The sequence below is a fragment of the Xiphophorus hellerii genome, chromosome 12, assembly GCF_003331165.1.
Source record: "Xiphophorus hellerii strain 12219 chromosome 12, Xiphophorus_hellerii-4.1, whole genome shotgun sequence".
NCBI classification, from domain to species: Eukaryota; Metazoa; Chordata; class Actinopteri; order Cyprinodontiformes; family Poeciliidae; genus Xiphophorus; species Xiphophorus hellerii.
Genome location: NC_045683.1, coordinates 16933127 through 16959392, shown reverse-complemented (window position 1 = coordinate 16959392; position 26266 = coordinate 16933127). Strand labels below are relative to the sequence as shown.

The window sequence follows — 26266 nt, the reverse complement described above, 5'->3', positions numbered from 1 at the left end:
ATACACTTCAGTCATATAATGTGTCGGGAAAATAAAAATCCTGATCCAGATGCCCCTCCTCGTGTCACGTTTCTGAATATATTTCAGTATGTTGCTATATTGAACTACAGAGTGCAGTTCATGGTTTGTGTTACAGTCCATAACAAAACCCATTAAACGGATGTTTTTACACAAAGCTACTCTTTTCATCATTTCTAGTTTGTCACTTTACTTCATTCTGAGCTTATTTTATTTTTGTTTATGCTCTTGTTTGAGCCAGTCAGGTACTGCAGGTGGTTCTTCAAATCTCATCCTCATTAGGTATGTCTCTGTCAGAGTGTCTTAAACCCGGCCTCCACCTAATCTCTTTTACTTTACATCACCAGAGCAGTCTCATTAGAAGTGTCGACCACCTGCAGACGCAGCCAATTGAACCCTGATGAAACTCCAGGAGCTTTTCTCTTTTCTTTGTTCAAGTCACTGTGCCACTTTTGATCAGTTAGCTTCATTATGAAAAGAAATATAACTTATACTCTCAGTGTGAAAGTATTCAAACTTCTTGAACTTTTCTGTATGCTTCAACATATTTTTTCAGGATTTTTTTTCAGACAAACACTAAGTAGTAACTCACTGTTTGGTGCAGGGGCGCCGTATGAGGGTGGGGGAGTTCTGACAATTTCAAGGGCCCCTGACCAACAAAGGGCCCTTCACAATTTTTTATTTTTTGTGCATAGAAATTTTATAAAATGGGGCCCTGTCAATTACAAAATTAATTATATTGTGTTTTCTAAAATTGTTTTTAGCAGTAAAAAATTAAGTGTTAGCCCTCCCACACCAAAAAGCACACATTTGCCCTGAACCCTCCTGGATCTGCATGAAATGGTTCGTTCCTGCCTGGAGCGCTTGACGGTGACAGTGTTCAGCAGCAGTCAGTGGAAGACAAGAACGAGTGTGGGTGTTACTATGCTGCTAAGAAAAGTAATAAAGTTAGGTTTTAAAAAAATAGATAGAGAAAAAGGTAAAAGTGTCAATTTGTAACCCAGTTTTTCTCCGAGAGGTGGGTAGTCTGTGTGAGATTATCAACCATTCAGCATAGTTAGCTTAGCTACAGACTACTGTTTGCCTCCACTTGCCAGCATTTAATGAATTAAGGAAAGAAATTACCAACATATTCATATATTGAACTTATACATGGACTGGAGTGAAGTTTCACCAACCAGCAGGATAACGACCTTAAACCTACAATTAAAGCTAAAATGCAATGATCTACAGAAAAACATATTCATGTGTTAGCTTAGCTTAGCACAATTAGATTCTCTGTCGGAAAATCTTTAACAAGAAGCAAATTAATATTCACAGATGAACTTCGTCCCTTCTGAGTGTGTAAAGAGCGCAGCACAGCTGTGTTGTGCTATATTTATCTCTATATATATATATTTGCAAAGCAGGTAGAAATATTCTGCTGCTCCACAGTCTGTATTTCAACAGGCTGTTGACATCAAAAGCATCCCACACTTTTTAGATTTGCAAAAACTTTGTGTTGGTCTGTAACAAAACAATCCCAAAGACACGTTGTGACTGTAACATGGCAAAATATAAAAAGCACTGCACACAAGCTTGTAATGCACTGGATATGAATGCAGTTTCTTTCACTCCCACACTCGAAATACAGTAAAAAAACAACAACAAAAAAAACGATGACGGTAAAACATACATTCACTCAAAATCAATATTTTTAGTTGTACAAAACTAAGAATCTTGAGCTGTTTCCAAGCTAGAAAACTGAATTGCTCTAAAAATATCTGAGAAAATTGAGAAAGGGTAACCTCTAATGCAAAGGTTACATGAACTGAATGTGTGCATAGAAAAAGCCCTGTGTTATGTAGCTAAGCATGCCTGTGTGTGATGTCTGTCTGCAGGAGCAGAAATGGGCAGTGTATCTAGGGATTCGAGCTCTCTGACAGCTGCCTGCTTTCGGCTTGCAGGAATGAGAGCGCCTCAGAGCTGCCGCCTCTCCAGAGATGAATAAAATATGACAAGCACACAGAGTAGTGCTTCGCTGTTGCTCTGATGCAACATGGAACAACACCTCCAACGCTAAGGAAGAAGGAGGAGGCCTGCTCGTGCTTCCATCTGGGTGTGTGAGAGCAAAATCTAATAAATATCAGCAAGATAAAACATAAGATTATCTTAACTTTCTCGAAAAGACATGCGCACTGTGACACATTGCTGCATCTATCTCTTGGTCATATCTTCAGCTTGCCAAGTGTAGGTTTGAAATTTCTGCCCTCTGAAACTTAAAAAGCACTTATACCATATAAAATGTCTTTCCACAGAAAAACCTGGTGGGTTTTGGCCAATCAGCCTTGACTCACTAGGGCAATCAGTAAGTGCTGAAATTTTAGAAGCTGTGAACGGTGCAAATGAAAATACCTCACAGCTCCGATGTCACTGTAGGAGTTGTGCCTAAAACACACAACTGGGAGACCTGTGAGTTTAAGATTAATTCAAGTACTGTGAGGTTGAGAGTAAACCAAAAAAGATCACCTCTCTCAAACCCCCAACATGTTTTTTTGAGAAGAGTGCTCAGCAGTAGCGCAGCGATGATTAACCCTGCGGTGCTGCACGCAATTACAGTTACTGCTGTTGTTGTGTTCAACTGCAGAGGGAGCAACTTTTTATATAACATAAATAAATATTCATTCAAATGCTTGCTTAGGTTTAGGTTGATAAATTGACGATTAATGTGGCTGCAAGCAGCTTCAAAGGGGCAATCAGCACCTTCCTGAGGCAGAGTTGCTATGGCAACGTGATTTGATCATGTTAAAGGTTTGGCTAAAGCAATGAGAATAAAAGCATGTGGCTTAATAAAGCTCCCCAGTGGTCAAATGACCCAAAGGTGTTGAGAAAACCTCAGATGGTAAAAAGCTGGTCTACAGCCAGTTGTGATTAAATGTGGAGTCGACATGAAAGTGCTTTAAAAGTAGAACATACTTGATGAACCTCATGAATATTTTTGTTGGAGAATTCCTTTTTTTTACCCCATTTTCAAAGAATCTGCATCGCTTTTTACACATTCGCTTTGCCTTTCTCTTCTCCAAATATGCCTGTGGCTTCAAAAAGCCTAAGATGACAGAAAATTGAAAAGTCAATGGGTAATATCAGAGCAGCAGTAACAGAACTATTCTTTTCAGTCTAAGGTAAAAGTGCGCAAAACAGCCACAGAGAGGCTATTGTGGTTAAGATGGAAAGAAAAGGACAAATTTGTTGTTTTTTTTTTCATTTAATGCGAAGCAGAGAAATCCCATGAGGGGATTCATTCCCTCTTGTCAAGTCTGGTCTGTGATGCTTTCTTTGCCTCTTGGTGTGAAATTATATAAGGACAGAGACAATATGGGGGCTGTAACTGGTGCTGTTGTTAAATCTTGTGAGCTGCAAAGGAGGCTGCCACAGAGCTGAGTTGGTGAGTAGGTGTAAAGTGGAGGAGGGCGGTGCAAGCAGCATCTTAGTAAAACAAATGGAGAACCTTTCACTCAGCTGCTCTGCAAACACACAGTTTGCTGCAGTGGGGGTTCTGCTTAGGTGGGTTGTTTCCAAGCAAAAAGGACAGCCTAAAGAAAAAAAAAATCAACTTTGCATAAAATTCTTGAAAATGCTAAATGAAAAACGCCTGAAGTCTGAGAGAAGATTGAGAAAAAGATCAATACTTAAAAACTGCTTGCTAATGAGTAGTTATTCAAGGTTACAAGTCCAGAGACCTGTGGGAGGGCTGGGAAGGGCCTGAATTATTGATCTTGGCTTGGTCCCTTGAAGCTTTTCAGCATATTTAAAGAGGTCAAAAATTATATTTGGTGTCATTGCAAGATATGCATTTTAAAAGAAAAGGCTTGCAGATTCTTGCCAAGCAGCTTTATGTTTTGTGACCACACTGGCAATAATGTCAAAAGATATAAGGTCCATGGAACAGTAGCCAATCTCTCAAAACAAGGACAAAAAAATAAGTGCAATCCCAGATTTTTAAAAAGAGGTGGAAAAACTGCAGGTGATAGAAAAAGAGCTGAGAAAACCATCTAAAGCCACTGAAGCTGAAGGCCAAGGTGAAGGTATGTTGCTTTCTGGTTGGATCATCTGTTGCATTTTACACTATAATAATAACTATAATAATGTTTTCCATGGAGGAAAACATAGGTTTTGTTTTGGGGTTACTTTCCTGTGTTTGGCATGGGGAACATTGAAACTGTGCACAAGGTTTCATTTCAAAATTATGGTTGCAATGAGTCTGCTATCAAATGTCTATGGAAATACCTGAAAACTGCAGTGTGGGGATGACACATTTCAAACTCAAGACATAATAATGGATTGCATGAAAACTTTTGATACTGGATGTTTAAATGCATCAGGGGCTTGGCTACAGAGTAAAAGTTTTTTTTTTATCACCCAAGACTCAAGGACATTAACAAGCATAACATAAGCTTTTTGAGACAAACGTAGGCTTATCATTCATTATAGGGAACATAACTTGTCCAGTTTCCTTTCCCCTTGCATTATTTGCTGAAATTAAAATGGTGTATGTAGAAAACCTCACTCACAACATTTAAGAAAGAAAGAATCATTCACATGGTGCTAGTTTAAATTAATTAAATCACTGAACATCTACGGTGACCAGCTGTGCTTTTTTTTCGCAGTTTACTGCTACAGGAGACAATTCAAGCAAACTGTTGCAATGGCCCAGTCAAAGTCCAGATCCCTGCATTACTGAGTAGCTATGGTCAAATCTTAACAGGACTGAGCAGAAATTTGTGTGAAAAATGTCACTAAAAGCTGCAAAAAGAGAAGACTCATAAAACATCCTTTTACATCCATCTGATCAATGAACTGGAGGATTTATCGGTACACTGTATTAACAGAGACACAATAAGGTTGTGTGAGACTGATTGCAGTAGTTTTCTTTAAAGATAATTGAGTTCTTCTGGTAATTGTAGAGCGGTATGTCATAATTTTATACAGCTGTGTATATAAACCATAATATGAAAAAAGGAAAAACAAACAATGCAAACTGCATCTGTTTTCATTAATTGTAAAATCTTATCAAGCAACCATATGAATACTGAAGGATGCTGGAAACTCTTAGACAAGACAATATTAAACACTGAAACTGAGTCTGACCGAACACCAGGACCGTGTTTATGTTGCTGGTCGACTGAGGAGAGGTCTGACGTCCAAGTCAGTGAGATGCTTAGTCATTCTCCCCCTCATCATCCTAGATGTGACATAGGCAAAGACGCAGAGATATCAAGAGGAGATGATACGGGTTGACAGATCATGATGACTGGTTTGTGGCTGACCAGGCGTGTTACATTTACAGCACATGATAGTTCCTAACATCAGGGTCGACCCGAGTCATTCTACCGACAGATGGAGAACATAAGCAGCAAGCTGAGGTTAGCGCTCTGCTTTCTGCCAGGAAACTAGCTGATAAGGGGATAGACTTAGGCGCTCATCCTGGCTGCTGCTGGAAAATTAATTGAACCACATGTAAGACTGTGAACGTAGGAATCATAATCCCCTATTTTAGGTGCGTATGAATAAGCCCTGCCTGGTTTACTGCTACACATCTTTCACATGAAATCCCAATGGATGTAATTACTAAGCAAAAAACTATCATTAGGAAGTGCAACTATTACCCTTGAACAGCATATTCCCGGCAGGAGGTAGGTAAAAGTAGTTTATCCCCTCAAAAACCTTTAGCATCCCATAATTCCAGCAGTAGATGGAAACGTAATGATGCACAACTTGATTTGGGCATGGTGCTTCACTTCACAGCAACCTGACAAATTTCTCTAGCAAGTGTGAAAACCCAATTAGGGCCCAACACACTGAGAGGAGATCAGACGCCACTGTTGACGCTGACTTTGCAGGCTGACAGAACCAGAGGGGACTCCCGTTATTTATCGCAGGAGAGGGAGGGGGGGGGGGGCGCCTGCATCTGTGCAGCAGTATTGTTGGTATGCTGCTTATCAAAATCTCCTGGCATCCTCTTTAAAGCTAAGCCCTGTCTGATTCTGCACAGCGCAGGCTGCATTGATGTGCTTTCACAGATTGACGAACACTGTTTGAGGTGCAGCTGACAAAGCATCCCAGTGCTGATTGCCAACGCTGATCTAATATTGACATTGCTTCACTAACAAGCCTATAAAAGGAATCCTTATATGTTTGACTCTCATTAAATTAAGCCTTCGCCATTCTTATCCTCAGTAGAAATTAATTAGGTCTTCATGAGTTTGTCATCTTCATTTTGGAATAAATAACTTTAATGTGGTTATAAATGAAGTTCCTGGTTAAAGCTGCAGTTGGTACCTGAAGGAAACAGTTTTCCTCTAAAGTTACGTTACGTTGTTTCTCCGCCATTAGCACAGCTGCAGCAAACCCACAATCACGAGTGTGACTGACAGTGCTAAGACATTCCTCTAGGCTCTGGTTGTTTCTGACCAGAACCAGGTGTATTTTTGCAAATGGGAGCAGAACCACTCGATGAGCTTGATTTTTTCACAATTTCTCTGTCTCATATTATCCTGTCAGGACAGTTCTAACAAACATGTAAAAAACATTTTTTAGAAAAGTTACCTAGTGCAACTTTAAGGTGAAAAACTATAACGCTCACAGCTACACAGACCTTTTTTGTCTTCCAAAGAGGCAAAGCTATGCATCCAAATTTTTCCTGTTTAAAGGCTTTTCTGTGTGCAGATTGGAGCTCTGTTGGTACAGCAGGTACGGAAAACAGAGCCCATCAGTTTAATACCCACAAAGACCTTTTTGTGATGCAGGGATCAGGTTGAACAGAGAACAAGAAGGTCTGCTACTCCAGGTGAGCAATTACAGAGGCGATGTGTTAATCCTGCTGACTGGCACTGTCTCAAGGTCGACTACAGACCCCAGAAAATGAGTGTTTTGTATTCACTTGTCCACCCCCCTCTTCTGATTTCTCATTTCCCAAAGCTTTCATACACTCTCCAGAGAGATTTAAGCACGACATTTGGAGAGCAGAGAGTCCCTTTGAAGCTTTAGAGGGTAAAAAGTTCAGGTCAGATGAAGGAGAGTCAGCTTTGGTTGATTCACAAACAGTAAATGTTCCAAAACTCTTTCTATAGGAGAGATATTATTTTTGTGAAAATATATTGTAACTTTTATCAATTTAGTATCAAAAATGATGCTTTTAAATCAGACAGAAAAATCTACATAACACATAATATACAGCAGGGGTGTCCAAGGTGCGGCGCAGGGGCCATCTGTGGCGCTCTGTATAGTTTTGAGTGGTCAACAAACACAAGTCAAAACTGACACAGATTTACCCACCACCACATTAGGGTAATGTTGATGGACTTTCAGAGAAAGAGATATCTACATTCTTTCTTTCATAGATCAACATATCACAAAACAATGAGCTAAATTTCAGGAATTGTGTGGCTTTCTTAATGCTTTAAGAATACTTCTACAAAAATCTGACTATTTTGTTTGTTTTAATAAACAAACAAAATTGTTCAGCTTATTGTTCAGTAGGTACAATTACAAAAAAATGGCCCCAGAATCTGGAGTCCTACAACTTATCCTAGAGGAGCCAACTATAGGACTGGCTGCTCTAATCCTATAGTTGGGGAGTCAATCCCATAGTTGTGTAAAATAAGCTTATTTCTGTGTAAAATAAGAAACAAGCTTATGTTACACAGCTTATTTTCTGTGTAAAATAAGCTTACATTGGTGCAGCTTATTTTAAACAGAAAACAACAATTATTTAACCAGGAAATGGAGGTAGGACAAGGTGCTTTGCCAATAATGCACTGAAAACAGAATAATTATAGTACCCATCTGTAAATCTGTGTAGACTGGAAATGTTTTAAGAAAGGATATGTCCGCTTTGGTCTTGGTCCCTCTCAGACGACCTTTGAGAGCCGATAATCTAGATTTCTAAAAGCAAAGGCATCAGAGTTACCTACGGCTGGTAACATATTGAAGACTAGAGTCCTTTCAAATAAACATTACTTTAAATAATTACAATGTATCCCTCTAAGGGTGGGAAAACGCTCTCTTCAAACTCTAGCAAAAGGTTTCTGTGACTGCCAAAAAGAAACACAAAATGGAAACTAATGGTTTAAAAGTCCAACAACAGGATTGTTAAAGATATTCTCAGCAGGATATCTGTCTCAGTCAGAGAGAAGCCAAAACACAGGTTTTACTGTAAAAATGTAATAAGCCTTGAAATTAAATCCTATAACACAAAAAACTGAATGCCTTCGTGGTGAAAATAAGATAATAACTATGCAACAAGTCAGCATTTTTTAATCACAGCAGGTATTTCCTATTTCTGCCAAAATAACAATAAAAGACTAAAATTGTTTCTATCAGCAAACTCCAGATTGAAGTGAGGGATAAGGTTTTGGGGTTTCCCAGTTTTTATCTGATTTGTGTCCTCTGGTATTTCCTTGCCACCTGTTTAGGCAGGCATTATCCGAAAAGGTTTTACGGAAAAATTCTGGTGTTGGGGAATAATCCTATTATAAGATGAAAATCTGTCTGAGAGGTGCATGCAGCAAAAAGGGTGACAAACTACTCAAATCTGTGCATCAGTTTAATGCTTTTTCTGTCTTATGTATCTATTTATAATGGAAAAAGTAAAAAAGTTGTTGCAAAACATTCATTTAGGGATAGCTTTTCTACAGCCACACTCTGGAGACAAATCCTCATTCCATTTACTCAATTACCCCAATTTTTGTTTGCTCATGTGGAAAATGGAGTTTCCCAATCTTTTATGTGGATTAGCCAAAGACAAAGTGATAATCTTATCCTTCAAACAGTCATGCTGTTAAGGGGAAACTATTAAGACAAAGGGTGAATAAGCTGAATTAGCAAAACACAAACTGCATGCAAAGCTGGAAAACTGCATTTATTCCATGGATATGGTTTTGTTGATTGGACCAATCCAAACAATCTCCAGCAATCACAGTTTTTTCCCTTCACAGTGACACTCACATTAATAGAGACTATACTGGTTGCTGCAGATTCCTGTCTGTCTGTAGTATCTAGAGTGGAAATATGCTAATGTTAGCCTAGTACTTCAATAAACTGCTCAGTAAAAACATGTCAATATAAAGAACCAATATGTGTGGAAAAATAACACAGTTTTCCAAACTCAAATTAACTTTTTTCTTCCTTATCCAGACCTGCAAACAGTAACAAACAAGACCGGTCCTGTAAAGAGCCAGAAACTTTCAAGATGACTTTGGCAAAGGCATCAGGGTTTTTAATGCTAAGCTATTTTAGTAAGCGCTCTAATAAGGATCTTGACATTCTTTCTTCGCAGTGGTATATCAAGAATCAGTTCACCCATCAAACCCACACACAGTTTCTGCTGCATGGCCATCATTTTACTGTAATGACCAGCAAAAGTTATGCCCACTGTAATTTCTGTCAAGTTCCCCCGGTGATCGTCAAAAGATCGGGGAGCCACTGGACATGATTCACCGCACGTCCCTGAGAGAACGGCCGAGAGGGATGCAGAACTAAGCAGCGGAGAATTTCAAAGCCTTCCCGCTCTGCACTACGCCAATACACAACGGGCTCCATATCAGAGCCACTCTTAGGTTCTCCTCTGCAGCAAAAGCTAATCTCAAAAATACATTACAAGGTGCAAAAAAATGCTGTAACCTCGAAGAATCTAATCTTTGTAGAACATTTAAGATTCCTTTTTAGTGCCAGAGGGGTTCTGGGGTTAAAAAAGCATCTACCTTGACTCTGATTATTCTCTGCATCAACCACAGCAGTGGGAACAGCATCATGCATTGAAACGAGTGAACAAACATGAATTTCAGCTGTTGGCTTTTTTCCCCGATGTCTGTCTTTGCTGCCTCAGGGAAGAGAAAGCTTTCAGGACATTACAGCAGCTGCTAGTAATAAGAAAATCCATGTGATGTATTTTTTATGACAGAGCTTTCACACAGTTTCTCTTGAATAGCTGAAACCATATTCACACTAAAACATGACATAAATGCTCATTAGGTCTTTATGGGATTAAAAATGGGTTTAGCGAAGTTCATGGCATTGATCAGTTCAGCTTGTTCTGGATTCAGGATCTGTGAACCGGCCGTGGTCGCGTTCCCTCTGCCATAACAAGAGGTCTGTCAGGCTCTGTGCTTTTTATTTACTGTCATGGCAAGTGCTGAAATAGCAGCAGCATGAGCAATTAGTGTCATTCATGAATTGATTTAACCACACTGTGATCAATCCAAAGAACCACAAGGCTCCTCTTCTTCCTCCTCTTCAGCGCTTTCCAGTGAGAGGTGGCTCAATTCAGTGATGTATAATACAACAAGGTCACTGCAAACAAGGTGAGACAGTGGAGATGCTCTCTCAGAATGATTACGACTGCATCATCATAGCTTGATTTTGTTCTTTGTAAAGTTTTTCTGACAGATACTCAAATGCATGTTGTATTCTGCTGAGGTTAGCTCCACAATAAATGAAAGACTTTCTGCATGAAACAGCATGCAATGAGTCTTGAGGTGAAAATCTGAAAATAAACATGCACAAAGTCTCAGTTCTGCAAACAATCCCCGCGACGCTGTTATTGTTAAAAAAATTTAAAAAAAACCAGAAGGTGTTTTTTTTCTGCTGTGTTTTCCACTATATTAGCACCCTCCTGTGTGTGTCTACTTCAGGTTATTTTAAAATACGAGAGGCAGATATGGCATGTCCTGTCTGTATAGTTTGCACTTATCAGTGCACAAAATATTATTATTATCAACATACAGGAACATCTTTAAAAAAAACAACAGAATATTGTGTAAAAGAGTAATTTTTCTTGCCAGTCATTTCAGAAAGTAAAACTCATTTTATATAGACTCACTAAACTTAGATAGTTTTATGTGATATTATAATTTTTTGACACTGATGTTTGCGCTTTCTTTACCTATAAGCCATAATCATTAAACCTGCAAAACAAATGAAAACCTGAAAATTTTCAATCTGTATAAAATGACTGTATTACTTTGTGAGATGATTGGCAAGAAATATTGCTATTTTATGCATTATTCTAGTTTTCTGAGATTAACTTGTTTGTGTGTGAATTAATAATGATGTAGAGGAATGTTTGGCATCCAGGTGGTGCATTTGTTAGTGCTGTTGCCTTGCAGCAAGAAGAACCGGGTGCAAATCCCAGCTTATTTTTGTGCATATAGTTTGCACATTTTCTCCTTGTTTCTTGGGGTTCATTCACCCCGGGGAAAACCAGCATCCTCTCACAGTCCAAAGACATTCATGTTGGGTTAATCATCCACTCCACATCACCCTTAAATGTAAGCGTAAGAGGCCACGGTGGTCTGTCCTGTGTGTCTACTGGCAACCAGTTCCAGTATATCCAACTGTTGCAGTCTGGACAAAAATACATACACATTTTCTTTTTTTCTTTTTTGCATTTCATTTTGTAAAATATAACATATGGTTTCAGTTGTCAGCATGGTATGTTGCATTTTATTATGCAGTTGCAACAATTACTGTTACAAACAGCTGACAAAAATAAAATAAAATAGAGCTTATTTTCAAATACGATTTTGGAGTAGTGGAGCCATTAACGTAGCCCTTTCCCAACAATCATAGTTACTCATGTGGCCCATTGGGAAAATTTAGTGGCCACCTCTGTCCACCAAATCATCATCATGAACAAGACATGGAGGAATTTACACTTCTACTTTTGGGGCAGAGGCTCAGCGAGGACCTGGATGGAGCAGTGCACCCTTTTTTTGTTGTTTGTTTAATTAGCTACATCTGTACTCTTCAGTTGTAAATAACTGGAGTTGCAAGTGTTTGCAGCTGTTAGCTTTTTGGGTCAGCAGCTGAAAGGTTCTGAAGCCACACACTACAAAACAGGCTCAGCACAGGTTGAACTGGGCCAGTGTGAATTGCAGCTGTGGTTAAAAATTAGCAGGAGGTCTCTAATGAAATTCTAGCCATCTTCACACTTGGGGGCCCCGGGTGACAAAGGGGTCCAGTCTGTGGACCACCAAGCATGCATTCGGTTTGACTTAAGCCTCTTCACAGGCCAACAAAAAACTCAAACAAGAAAAAGCAAAGACGTAGAAACAGCTGTCACAAACTAACAGAAATCTCATTTTTGTATATAAGTCAGCTAATGCAGCTGTTATATTGTAACTGCTTGCAACATGATCTGGAATCTAATTAGTCGGAACAAAACAAGCAGTGATTCCTTCCCCATTACAGCTAGGGCAGCATTAGTGCTGCAAACTAATATGTGGGGTTTTGACGTTTTCCGCCACTTGTTTATTCCAGAAGTGTTCTTGTTCAATCAGGAACCAGCAGGACTCCTGCAGCACAGATCCAACCAGTGCTGCCGTTGCAGTTTTCACAACTGTGTGAGCTGCTGCTGGTGCTGCAGCAGATATCTGTGATTCAGGTGTTAATCAAATTAAGAGATAACATGAGTACTGCTCTTCTTACCTCAGCCTGGGTGAAGCCTGGGTGAAGCCTCAGCAGATGGTGTGGCTGTTCATGCAGGAAGGAACTCAGCTGAGGATGGTCATCTGTCAGGCTCAGTTATGATGTTTCACCTCCAGAGTAAACAACTCCTGTGTCTGCCGTGCTTCCGTCCGCAGACTGCAGAGGTTAGTTGGTGGATCCCGTTAGCTCGTACGGTCTCTCTGTGCTGGTTCTGCAATGAGCTTCAGTCTGTATACCGCGGATAACCCGCTGCACGCTTCTATGTGTCGCTCGGAGAGACAAGGAGAAGTGTTAATGGCTCCCAGCGCTGGCTCCGACTCCTTCCTCTTACAATCACTGCTGTAATCTGTTTAAGTCGAAGCTTGAATGCGATTTAAGCGGTGGGTCGACCTGTCTTGTTTTTTCGTCTTCTTTTTTGTCGGCTGTCCGATGAGCAGACAGCTTCATGCTGCAGGGAGGTAGCGCCGCACCGTGCGCCCTGCGCTCCCACATGGACCAACAGCACTGCCTGCTGTACTTAAAGCGACACAGCAGATATTTCTTCTTTCCGGGCAAAGCAGGTAAACCTCATCAGCCAGGTCAGGGCCGACCCGAAGGTTTATGAGGCCCTGCAGAATTACGTTTGGGGGCCGAGTCAGATGATTGGAGGTGTGATTTAAAGATTACTCTAATTAATTGACTATACCAAATAAATTTAAAATCAGAAATTTTTAATCACCTGTCTTGTCTATCAATTCTAATGCACTTTTAAAGACAATAAACAAACACGGATGCTTAGTACAAAGTATTAAAATCAGGCTGTGCATGTGATTAACGCCTGAATTCAGTAATTGAGCAGTGAGTTAAAAAAATTCAGTGTTGCCACTGTGTGAGGGTGTGGTAGTTTTGGCCTTCACATGCGGTTCAGGCAAAAAAGGTTAACACTTACTGATCAGAATATAGAATAGAACGAAATAGTATAGAATAGAATTCCAATGTGTTTTTCTCTAACTCAAGAATAGTAAAGATTTGTTAACAGATAGAGATTTAATATGACATAAAATAGACATGTAAACAACACGCATTTAAGAAATAAATGTTTACAAATTCAGAATCTAGCTGAAATTAACAGAATATCTTTTTTTATTATATTATAGAGAGGTTAGGTCTTGTATGGATCCATTTAATTTTTCTTCTTGCTATTTTAGTCTAATTGAGCAATTATAGATTGTTGGTGAGCAATATCTCAATTTGTGTTTCTACATGAATTTCTTATTTTCATGCACTAATGTTTAATAAATGATTCAAATGTTTCCCAAGCAACTGAACACAGAACCATTTGTGTCTAAAGATTTTATCCTTTCAGACATATTTTTCACTACAAGTTATTCTCTTAAGGTTGAAGTCACCTGCTGCTTCTTGTTCAGTTTTCAATCATTTCTCTATGTTTTTTTTTATGTCATTTATATCTATTGCTATCTCTCTTTTCTTCTTAGACATAATGCTATAATCTTGGTCTGTCAATTCATATAGCATCCAGTAGGGATTTCCCAATCACAATAAAGTTTTGAAGTGCTAACATTGTAATAGTTTTGCTCTCTTCTTTGCATCTCAATCAATCAATCAGTCAATATCAGATATTTGAATGCTTAAAAAAATCTTACCGGCTAAAGGAAGCATGCAGAAGGTAAAAGTATAAAAACAAAAAGATCAAAAAACTGTAAACTTTCAACATAAGACATAAAGGCAAATTTACAATATAAGAAAAATTACACTGTACAGCATGCTCAAATGAAATAATTGTTTAATTGAGTTGGATAATTTGAAGAATAAAAGAATTTGCATGTATATTTAAGCATAAAATAAAATCAGAAATACAAAGGAGAAAAAAAAAATAAGTTATTTGAAAAGGCATTTGTAGTGCACGACTCTGAGGCTACATGCAGACATGAAATGATGTAAATGTCAAAAACCTTCCTGATGTAAGGTTTCTGAATATAAACTAATCATATTCAAGCTCACCCTTTCGGTCATGTTGAGATTCGCTCAGTTGGTTTTCAATTTTTCCTGCTTGGCTCTCTGATTTTAATCCTTTATGCTTCGCTCCTCTCAAACCCACCTCCAGATGTTTAGCCATGTGTGGCTCTGTTGTACACAGGATTTCTGCTTAAACCGGGATGATCATCTGCTCTGCTTAACAGCAGTGTTTAGTGTGTAATCCTTGTTGAGACAGTTTTATTACATTGTTCCTTACCAATTCTGCTGCCTAAACATAAGTTTGTTCAAAGTCTTGCTATCAATACTCACCTGGATTTAGCCCTGTACTCTGACTGGGCCATTCTGCATGGATCTGCTTTGATGTAAGTAATTTCATTGTAGATCTTGCTTTATGGGGTTGTAGTCCTTATGGTAGTGGACTACAACCACTCCCACTACTTGCACTTTAGTCTGAAGTCTTTTGCAGTATGTTTTATACTGAGGCTTTTCTCTATCCATCATTCTCGCCAACCTCGGATCGGTTTTCCTGTCACTGCTGATGAGAACTATCCCCATAGTATCATGCTGCCAATATTTTTCACTGCAGGGATAATGTGCTCACGCTGATGATCAGGGTTGTTTGCTATGTGACCCCTACCCAGCCTGCAATGAAGTGAAAATAGGACTTTTTATGTCTTTTTGTCCACAGTGACTTTTGTGACTGAAGGCAGTATATGTAGAGTGCCTCCACTGATAGTTCAACTATCGGCAGATTTTCTGCTGAACTTCAGAGTTAAAAATGGGCTTTTTAGATGTTTCCCTGATATATAGACTTCATAGCTTGTCAGGTTAGTTTGGCAGCCACCTCTTGTTGGGTTAAAAGTTATGCCATGATCTAAACCCTTCGCAGAACAGCTGGATTTATACTGAGGATAAATTAAACATGGATGGACTCCATTAGCGGATGTTACTTAGGGGCATTAGGATAAAGGCGCTTGAAACAAATACACAACACACTTTAAATTTTCATTTGTAAAAAAAAAAAAAAAGTGAATACCCTTCTTCCTTGTTTTTCCACTTCACATTTATGTGCTATATTGAGTCGATCAAATCACATGAAATCTCAACAAGACACCTTAAAGTTTGTGGTAACAAAGCCTAAAACTTCAAGTGGTATAAATACTGTTTTCCAGGCCAGTGTTTTTCTCTTTGCATTACCACCGGTTATTTGGACAAGCTACTTAGTTATTAAAAGTTTTTTGCTGGCTTGTCCTTGAGGCATAACACGCTGACTCAACATTGATGACTCCTCATACTTCAGCAGCATCAATTCACGGGCTGCTGTCGCCAGCAGCACTGTCATATACAATTATCTCCTCTACATGGTGACTCAGCTGCACACTTCTACTTTTAAAATCACCAGCAAGCAGCAGTGGTATTACTCATGCTGAATCAGGCAGGGAGAGCGCGGGACAGTGGCCAAAAACACACTGAAGAACCCACTCCGAAATTTGAGCAGGGTAAATTGGATTTTGCTGCATCGATTTGGTAAACAACTCAACCGGATGTTACAAAAGGATTCACAATCCCTCTTCTATTTTTCATGTGCTATTAAATGATAAACGAACATACAAGAGGTGACAAATCATGCAGTGAAAGTGAGAAAGCTAAAGGCAGCACTCGCAGCAAGTATGCTCTGTGAGTTTGGCTTTCATGTAGCTCACTGGTTTATCTCGCCCTCAAAAGCAGAGCACAGAACTAAATAGAGGATAATGGGCTCGTTGTGTAAAATCTCTTCTCTCTCGTGGGGATACGTTGGCAGTGAACTGAAATGGGGGGAGCATTAAAAAAAACATATTCTGACCATGTTTTCTTATTTCTACATCTTTCAAACAGATCTGAGTCCAGAGAGCAAGAAGTAAACAAGTATGCAGTGATATTAATGTCTTTGTTTCCTTCATGATTAAGTTAAATATTTATTAATACAAAACAACAACACACATCTCAAGGAAGAAATTGCTTTTTCAAATATTTAGTGGGCTTAGACTCTCAATGTGAAATTCTTGTGAAAGTTTCTCCCATGAGACCCGTCTCACTCCCTGTGCCAAAACAAAGAGCATCGTGAGAAACATAACGCAGCTACAGTTTGGAAAATCTTTTAAAGTCGGTCATTTTCATCTGCAATACGTATGCAAAACCTTTCTCACAAAGCTTTCTAACTCGAGACACAGACAGAAGAACAGTTTCTGTTAGCCGAACCCTGCAAACAGAAACCTCATACTGATTTCAAAAGTCATCCTCGTCTGCTCTGAAAGGTTTTCAGTTTCAGGATTATTCATAAACGCTTCAATAAGGGAAACCAAGTGACAAAGTCAGACCAACCATTGTGTTGGTTTCAAGGGGGGTTCGAGTGACTAAAACTTAACGTCAGTACGATCTCCAGCCTGCTGGAATCAGTGAACTGTTAAGACTGTAGCTAGAGCACATCATGTTGGTAATATTAGACATGAATAATAAATGTAATCACATGTAATGTAACCCTTATGTTTTGGGTATTGCTCTAACAGATATGGAGAGGTAATATAACTTTTGTCAGTACTGAAAAATGCAAGGAAAATTAACGAACAGTAATAATGTTTTTGTAAAATGTAATTGAAAAACATTTTTTGGAGAACAAATTAGGAAACCCCTTCACTTATTTCCACCATAAATGATCTAAAACGTTATACAGGTGTATCACATCAGGTTAACATGTAGAGAATGGGAACAAGAGAAGAATTATACCATATATCAGAATGCTTGAGGAAAATATATCAAAATCTGTAGAAAAACTACAGAATACTGAACCCTGGACCGTGCAACACAAGAGCAATCCAAAGCATACCACTAAATTCACCAAGGACTGACTGACAATGATAAAATGGAAGAAACTGACTTAAAACAGGCAAGATTCCTTTCAAACAACTCACGGCTGAAAGTGATCAATTATTATGTAGATGGCAAAAACAGAGGTCTCACTGAACTAATTTCAACCAATGAGGATGAAACTCATGCTGAAGGGTTATGTTGATGTGATTTATTCCTCAGCACTAAAACACATTTTTGTTTTTTTTTGTTCATTTCTGTTAAATAAGTAAAATAAGGCTAATTGTTGTTTAGATTTAATTCAACTGCTTTCCACAGATGAATAAAACAAGTATAGACCTCCATATGAGAGCATTTATGTTAAAAGAACTGAATATCTTGTGAGATTGTTGTGTTTTCTTTACAGGCAAAGTGTGATGTTTGAAGAAAACACTTGAATCCAAACATAATTCAGAAAGAGCATATCTGAGAGACCAAAATGCAGAAGGGGATTTTTTTTTTGGATAATAATGTGAAGCAGCTGCCTCTTGAATGTTTTCCCTTGTGCAGAAAAACAGAATCAAGACTTGGCTCTCCTTCAGCTCTGACCTAAATAAAACACACCTCCAGAAATCTGATGGAGTGAAACTTTACTGGGTTAAACCTGAAAGAAATCTTTCACCCACCTGTCATGAAAACTTGCTAATCTGCCGCGCCTGTTGTGCTGTAATGTGTGGAGACAGATTTCACCATATCAACTCAGGAAGTGGTTTATAGTTTGATTGTTTTTATAAAAATTAAAGGTCAAGAAAAACTGGAGGCAGAAAATTACTGTGGAGGAGAGAAAAGAAAAGAGGAGAAGCTTTCAGAGGGATCCGTAAAGATTGTATAAGCAGCTGCTGAGGAGACACAGAATGAGCTTCAAAAGAAGATCAGCTAACGTTCGGTAGTGAAGGTAAGATAGGATGAGTACAGAATGTAAACCATTTCAATGGCGGATTGAAGGCAGTGAGGTTCATATAAGAGGCTCAAGGCAGCAAAATTCGATGTAAGCAATCATTTATATCTTTCTCAGCTGCAGTGGTATCTATGAATGTTACAAGCCGTGGCCTTTTTGTTTTGGTTGCCACTGAGAAGTTGTAAGTTACTGTGCACTTGCAGGTGGCTGATTTGCTTATCTAAATATGTGGCTGCATGTTCTGGGTTAGCTGCCGGCTGCGGTCTCCAAGATGAAGCTTGTAGGTCAACCCTCTGCCAGATGCTGTCATGTCTGAAGATGCTAGATTATTTACCTCTTGTTTGCCTAAAACAGGATGTGACCCTGTTTGTGATCCCAATTTCACATGACCTTCTTGCTTCTTTGTTTGTGTACCAAGTCAAATATATGATTTAATGAGGACAATGATGTTTTTTTTAATTGCTTGCTTTTAGTAGAAAATAATTAATTAAAAATCATAATAGACTAGTGCAGGAAGAATCCAGTTTGCAGTTATGTGTGCTGGTGCCAGTGCTACGACTACAACAGCTGGAGTCAAATTCAAATTGGAATGTGGCATGCATGTGGAAACTGTAGGTGCACTTTTTCTATTAAAAAATACAACAAACAAACAGCAAATTATCTGAAAACATGTGAAGAACCGGAACTGATCAAGAAAATAAACCAGTTTATTATTTAGGTTTATAAAAAGAATTATTGATAACCTGATTAAAAGAACTGTAGGTAACAAGCACGTCTATGTGTATAGAAAAAAATGAGCAACACAAAAAAACTAACTAGTCTTCAATAAGACAATTGTCATTGTAATTTTCAGCTGTAAAAGCTTTGTATATCAGATCTGTGTTGTTAGTTATTTCCTTCCTGGTGGCCTTTAGAACATATTGGTGATCCGTGATGGGAATACTAGTGACGTGTCTCCAATATGTGTGACATTCATGGATTGTGTGCACACGTACAAACGCATGCTCTCTGGAATATTTTCCCATTGATCTTAAAACTGAAATAACAGAATCAATGAATGTAGCTGCCGAGCAGCGTGTTTGACCTTCCAGCTAAAACACACTTGCCTCCCACTCAGCAGGAAGCATTTTGAATTCAGATGAAATTACATAAGACTTTTTTTCCTGCTTCATTTTTGACTAATTTGAGTGTGTATCTAAGTGCTTTGTACAGTCTTAAAAGTTGGATTTTGAGCCCTAGTCGAAAGATAAAGGGATCCAACTCTTGGTTGTTAACGTCTATTTCTGGATTGTCTCTCCAACTAGCTCTGTTGTAGTGACTGAAAAGGCCCTTTTATGCTTCAAAAAAAGTGTTTTCAAATTAATTATCTGCTGATTATTTGTTTGTTTCATACATTTTTAGGATGTCTTGATATATATAATTTATTTGGCCATTAAACATGAACATCTGTAATTGTTTCACTTGTCATTTTATCATGCTCACCCCAGTAGGGGCCCCTCTTTAAGATTTTGAGCACAGACCCAATGAAAGGCTGTGAACACAAGAGATTCTTGCAGATTAAATGCAACCCAAAGCCATCTCAACACACTGTGCTGTAAACTTCATTTTTGGGGGCATAATAATATTGTTTCAGCTCTTTCAACACAATCAGACAACCATGGTCATTTTAGTCTTTCAGGTTCCTTTTCTCCTTTCTTAGGTATTTCTTTACTTCCTTGTGAAATTAGTTTTTGTGTTTGTTCTGCTTTCATGTTCCCTAAATATATATTTTATTTTAATCATATTCTTAATTTATTCTCTCTTTGTAGTTGTTTTTGTGTTGGTTTGGAGCCATTTTGTCATAATTTTTCATTTATTATTACATGTTTTCCTTTCTTTTTGGTAGGTGCGCCTCTTGGTTGTGGTTTTCATGATAAAAATATCTTCAATTAAAGGTGACTTTCATTCTGCTGTGAGTTTCCCATTGACAAAATATTTGGTTTTCTGTTCCCCAAGAAGATGGATTGCAAAACCAGTCCTCCATACATGAACTGTTTTGCAAACAGTAAGAAATGTTGGTGAAAACATAGGATACTTTATGGATATGAAGTATTTATTAAATTATTACTGTATTTGTCTCATCTTTCCCGTGTGATTTTTGAGCAGTGTCTGCAATGAGCAATTTTTAAATTTAAAAACAGGATTTTTTTTTGTCTCAGACTGAATGCTGAGGGCAGCATGTCGCCTTGAGATGATATTACATTAAACAAGTAACGGTGTGAAGGTAAAACATGTTTGAGTTCAAAAGAGAGAAAGAAACTGATTTTAAAGAATTGGAGCAAGATCCGTTGTGGTGGCACCAACCATCTATGAAACCTTATGACGGCTGCTGGTTTTAATAATTCAGCAGCTTCATTAAAAACTACCAAAGAAACATTTTGCATTATTTATAAGACTCACTAAATTTATTAGAGATATGTATAAGTCATGACATTTTTCTTTTTAAAGGATTTGACTCGAAACTAGTACACAGAGATTTGAGTCTTAACAACTAAATGAGGTTTCACAGCCACAAAACATGTTCTGCTGGGTCGGCTGAGGCTGTGAAATCAACCACACACTCAAACTCATTATTCAAGGTGCGTCTCAATGTCACCGCTGCAACACCAGACAGTGTTACGAAAGACCTGAATCTTTCACTTCCTCTAAAAAGATAATGATTATTTTATTGAGCTTTATTTGATCCCTTTGACTCTGCTTCCTCATCAGATACATTTGAAGCAAATGTTGCCAGCAGTTTTGTTATTCTCAGCTCAGATCTGTCTACTACTGGTAAAAAAAAAAAAAAAAAAAAAAAAAACTGGTCTCATTTTCACGTGTGTGTGTGTGTGTTTGCGTGCGTGCGTGTGTGATTATTCATTTCATCAATATATAGGTGGGAAGAAACCTTATATTAATAAGAAATAATATATAGCTGATATTAATAGACTTGAGACCCATAAGAACAATAGAGTAACATAAAAAATCTTTAATTGAACACCACACTTTCTCATTTTGAAAAGCACTGTGTAAAAACTGAAGCTTGCAGTAGAGTAAAGCATATTATCATGAGACACCAGAGCTGTGGAGAGGTGAGTGACAAATCATGCCTCCCTGTCTGGAAAACCAATAAATGGTTCTGGGTTTGGTGGTTCCCAGGACAACAGCCCTTACCTGGCTGCACTGTGTCGAGAGTAAAGTTTGGCACAGAGGGGTTTATGGTGTGGCGCTGTTGGGGTGTGTGTTTGCGTGTGACTCTGCGTTGCCCTGTGTGCAGTGGTCCAGGGAACCCATGAACTTTGGAGATCGACACCAGCCTCCTCGTGACCCTGCCAGGATAATCAGGTTTTGGATAAATGGATCATTGATAAATATATTTCCTCTGCAAACAAGACTTGAAGACAAGTTTATTTTACCCATACAACATTCAAAAAATGCCAGAACAAACAAGGTAGCATATTTTGTTTTGTGAATGAGATGCTGCTGATGCAAAATCGGGAGCTAAAAATTACGGCTCTTGGACCTTTGACATTCAAGGTGTTTGGGAAAATGTCTAGTATTTCATGTATTTTCAGTAGTAATTTGAACAATCTTTCCTGATTAAAAATCCATTTGTTGATTTTAAGAAATGCAATACTCTAAGATGTCCACTAGCAATGTTTGAAATTGCATTTGACTGGCAATACGTATAGATTTACAATGAAGAGTCCCCAAAGCAAATACAGTGGGAGTTAGTTCTTTGCTTATTGCAGAGCGGGAGAAAATAAATGTTGATTTTGAAGAAGCCATCAAAAGGCAGCTCACTTATGTCACCGCTCATTCTGAACATGCCCAGGAGATCTAACCCAATTCATGGCGCAATTTGTCTCACTGACATCCCCTGTCATTTGTGTCTCTTTCTTCTATTGCCACCATAAATATGCTCAGATGACCTAAAAAAAAAGAGGCTGGATGGTGCCTGCCATTTCATTTTTCCATGAGGACAGAACAAAATCAATAAGGATCAACAAGATTCAGCCATGTTAGTTTGACGCAGTTTGTTTCTGCAGCATTCGCCTTACTTTAATATCTCTAGATTCTGAATACTGATGGCACAGCTCACATGTAAAAGCTGTGTTGATAAAGGTCTTGATGCTATTTAGCTGAGCTTATAATGGATTGTCTGGGGAGAAGGTTTAAAATCGTTTAAATGCATGGTTCCTCTTGCTCATTAGTTATAGCTTTGTCTTTAGAAAAGCTCTAATTTTGTCAATTTTAATAAAATGATTTCAGCTAAAAAGCTGATTAGCAAGGTATTGTATCCTGACTGACTACCAGGTTTCACATTAAAAAAAAAAGTGTTGGCTAGAAAAAAATAAAAATAATTCCAGCAATCAAGTTAGGGCAAAAAGGGATGCAAATTAATAGAGAACAGGCAAATGTTTAATCACCCTTAACCTTGCTACTTTTCCTGCTATCTAAAAAATACAGACAGATTCAAGTGCTGCGAAATCTCTGTGACCTAAAGGTAGAAGCACACAATATGCTGTATCTGCTGTGAAATCTTTTATAAAGATAAAATACTTTTTCTAAATGTGTGCCAGCACTCATGACTTACATTCATATTGTATTCTGCACCATTTAATGAAGCTCTTTGTGAATAAGAAAGAGTGCTGTTGGTATTTTTAGCCACCATTTCAGGATCCTCAAGGTCATCTGTGGAGAAGTGTCTCCTCTGTAGTGAAGTTTATGCATATTGAGAGAGAAAGGTGAAATGCTGTCATTTCATATTTAATATTTTTCTAAATCACTGATTTTTTTTTCTGCAGGTACAGTGCCTTTCAAAAATATTTACATCCGTTTATTGTCAGATTACAACAAGATTGTACGTGATAGACCAGTATGACCCTTCAGTACCTAAGCTATGCATCTCTGCAACTCCTGCAGAGTCAATGAACCTCTTTTTTATGATTATTGCACTCCAGTCCTGTGAAGTCTAAGGCTGCGTCTGTTTCAGATAACATGTTGAACATTGTGTTGTTCAAAGCTTAGGATTTTATTTTATAGCCTTGCTCTGCTTTAGACATCTCCAAAACATTATCACTGACCTTTGTGGTGTATTCCTTGGTGTTCATGATCATGTTTGTTCACTAACCCCCAACAAATACAAATAGAGAAAATAGAGGTCTGTGGTAGTAATGAGAAGTTCAGTGGGCATGAATACTTGAGAGAGGAACTGTATAGATTAGAAGACATAAATAAGACTGAAAAAAAGGCAGAACAGAAAGGTCAAACAAAACAAAAAAATGCTGCACTTGAAACAGTATTTTTGAAATTACTATGTTTGCATTGAAATTCAGCTTAGCTGCTGCCAGTTTCAGGAAGCTTCTTTGCAAGAAAGAAGTAAATTCTGGAGATACTGGGTTATTTAATGCATATCTGTTGTTTTAGGCAAGAAATATGAAAAAAAAAACTTGACACAAGTAAAATGTGATATCTATATTCTAAACACTAGAAGCAGGTGCTCTGGCCCTGTTACCAGCAAGGGTTGAGGTTGATTCAGTAGCAGACTTGTAATACATGCACATCCTAAACAGTTTAAACGAAGCGCTCAAACAAAAAAAAATCATCATTACAAAGGCAACTGTGCAGTGAAGTGCACTGTTGCATTCAAGCCTTGAAGCTCTTATCTGCATATGAATACTTTGCTAGATTTATTCATTTGCATTTGAAAGACTGAGAGAATGATCTTAAGTAAACATAAATGCTTTCTCAGCCATACTGAACATCTAATTCTCATAGAAATGATAAAAAAGGATGCATTTTACACTCACCTTGTATTTCTCCAGAGCCTGTTTATTATCGTTCTACGCTGCGATGCAAAACTGCTGAGGCTTTGTCTAAAATGTTTTTCTATGCTTTTTAGGTTACTTTATTTGACTTGTGAGTCATACTTCATAGTTGCTTGTCAGATGAATCAGTCCTGTCTGAGAGTAACGCAGTTAAATGCAAGTCAAAGAAACCACAAAAGAGTGCACATCTGTAATGAGTGCCACAAAGGTGGAGAGGAAGAGATTTCAGTGCAGGTCTGCAGATGCAAAGAAAAGGAGTGAAGAGAAAGACAGCAAACAAAAATGGTCAAAAAGTCGTCCACAAATCACAGTGGACTCTGATTTTTGTTGTTATCCGATGCCTTAAAAGACTTCATACTTAAATTTTCACACTCAAAAAGATGACCTGATTCATTAGCACACAGTTTATAAATAAATAAATAAAACTGATTCTAAGTGCTTAAAATAGAAGGCAACTAGATTTCTTTATTTTCTTGAAGATATTTTATCTATGCTCCTAAGTTTTAGATTGTGGGCTTTTTGGAGCTGGATAAATCTTTTAGGTGAGAGGTGAAACGTCATCAAGAAACAAGAGAAGAAATCTGGTTGCCTTCTGTTTAGTGCGTGTCATCGTCATGTCCTAGATAAGTGACACCAAGTGAATGAGACAGAGCAGCTCCTGAACTCAGAAAACCCTAGTAAATGTTCTTTAATTGCATTGATATAACAACTATCCACATATCAGGAAAGGCAATAAATTGGAGGCAAACAACAAAAATGAACTTCGTTTTGCCCCTCAGATAGTGAGCAGCAAAAACATCCCAAAATCCTGAAACTTCCACATCCATGGCTTGCAGCTGATATGAGGTTTGCTGATTTTGGCACAAAAAACGTGTCATCTGTTCTGGTTTACAATTAATTCAGTATTAGACTTATCTGTCCAAAGAATTACAATATTCCCAAATTCAAAGGTCAAAAGAATGTTTTCCCTAAATTCACCAGGCTTCTGATGCGGAGTTGAAATGATATCAAAAGGAAATGTGCTCACGAAGATCATCTAATGCAGTCATTTAGTGTTCATAAAGCATTTCTATTTCATAACCACTTTTCTGCTTTTTACTCTAGTGCAGATGGATGACCACAGCAGCTGGAGGATGTTGTGTAACACCACAAGAGTTACTTCTACACTGAAGAAAAAAAAAACAAAACCCAAGCTCGATTGCTAATTTCACCCTCTGGCTTGCAGAGATAAATAGCTTCATACCACTCAACATGAAATAGATAGCAGCCTATCTCCTCTTTCATTGGCCATCCGGGATCACAACCAACCTCCTCTCCTAGTCTGGTCATTAATTTACTTCCCCTTGGGCTCCACTGTCTATAGCTATTGATCACACAGCCCTCCCAGTGCTAATTTAATGCCTGTGATACGTTCTGTCATGGAGAAAGCAGGAAGGGAGTATTGATTAACATACAGTTCTGCTGAGGGCACTACAGCAGCACTTTATGACAAGGGAGTAATTAACTCAGCTCTGATCTCCTGTGGTTGGAGTGGTTTTGTTTTCTGCAGTTCACTATGTTAACCATACAAAGAGATCACAATCTCACAGTGAACATTATCAGCGCATGAGCTGATGTCAAGTCAGCGTGATTAAGCTTGCCCTGCACATACTTTAACCCTGCATATATTCCCCTCCAACAGTTTAGGAGGGGAATATCTGTTAATGCATTTTATTTTCCTTTTAAATACTTCTGCAGTCGTTATGTCATTCTATGCCCAGAGCAGCAAAGCCGATCATGAGGAACATAAATTAGAATAATAAAGGTTTCTACTGCTATTGAACTGAAGTGAAGTCTTTAATAAGATATGGTAGCTATATTTACAGATGTAATGGTTGGTTTGAAGCATGAGAGCAGAGATGGACCATCACTGTGAAGACTAAAATACAGCCGCTGAAACCGATGTTAATGGTTTTACTGTTAAAGTATGGACGCCATTGGGGTAAAAACCATTACTATGATTTAATTTATGTTGCTATGCTGCCACCTAGTGGCAATAAGGAAGACACCACTAACATGTTGAAGTAATAGGTTCATAAGATACTTGGGACTAAGAGGACAAAAAAAACAAAACCTAAACGATCATTCATTAGTCTTAGAGGTAGGTAAATAAATAAATAAATAAATAAATAAATAA

General features: G+C 38.2%; 1 protein-coding gene across 1 annotated transcript in view; it reads right to left on the bottom strand.

Moving 5' to 3' along the window:
- Nucleotides 1-13250, bottom strand: part of wscd2 (WSC domain containing 2) — a 50624-nt gene extending 37374 nt beyond the window's left edge. Inside the window, exon 1 of the mRNA XM_032578597.1 lies at nucleotides 12484-13250. The gene's annotated coding sequence lies outside the window, so the exon portion shown is untranslated. The remainder of the gene's footprint in view (nucleotides 1-12483) is intronic.
- Between the last annotated feature and the right edge of the window lie 13016 nt (nucleotides 13251-26266).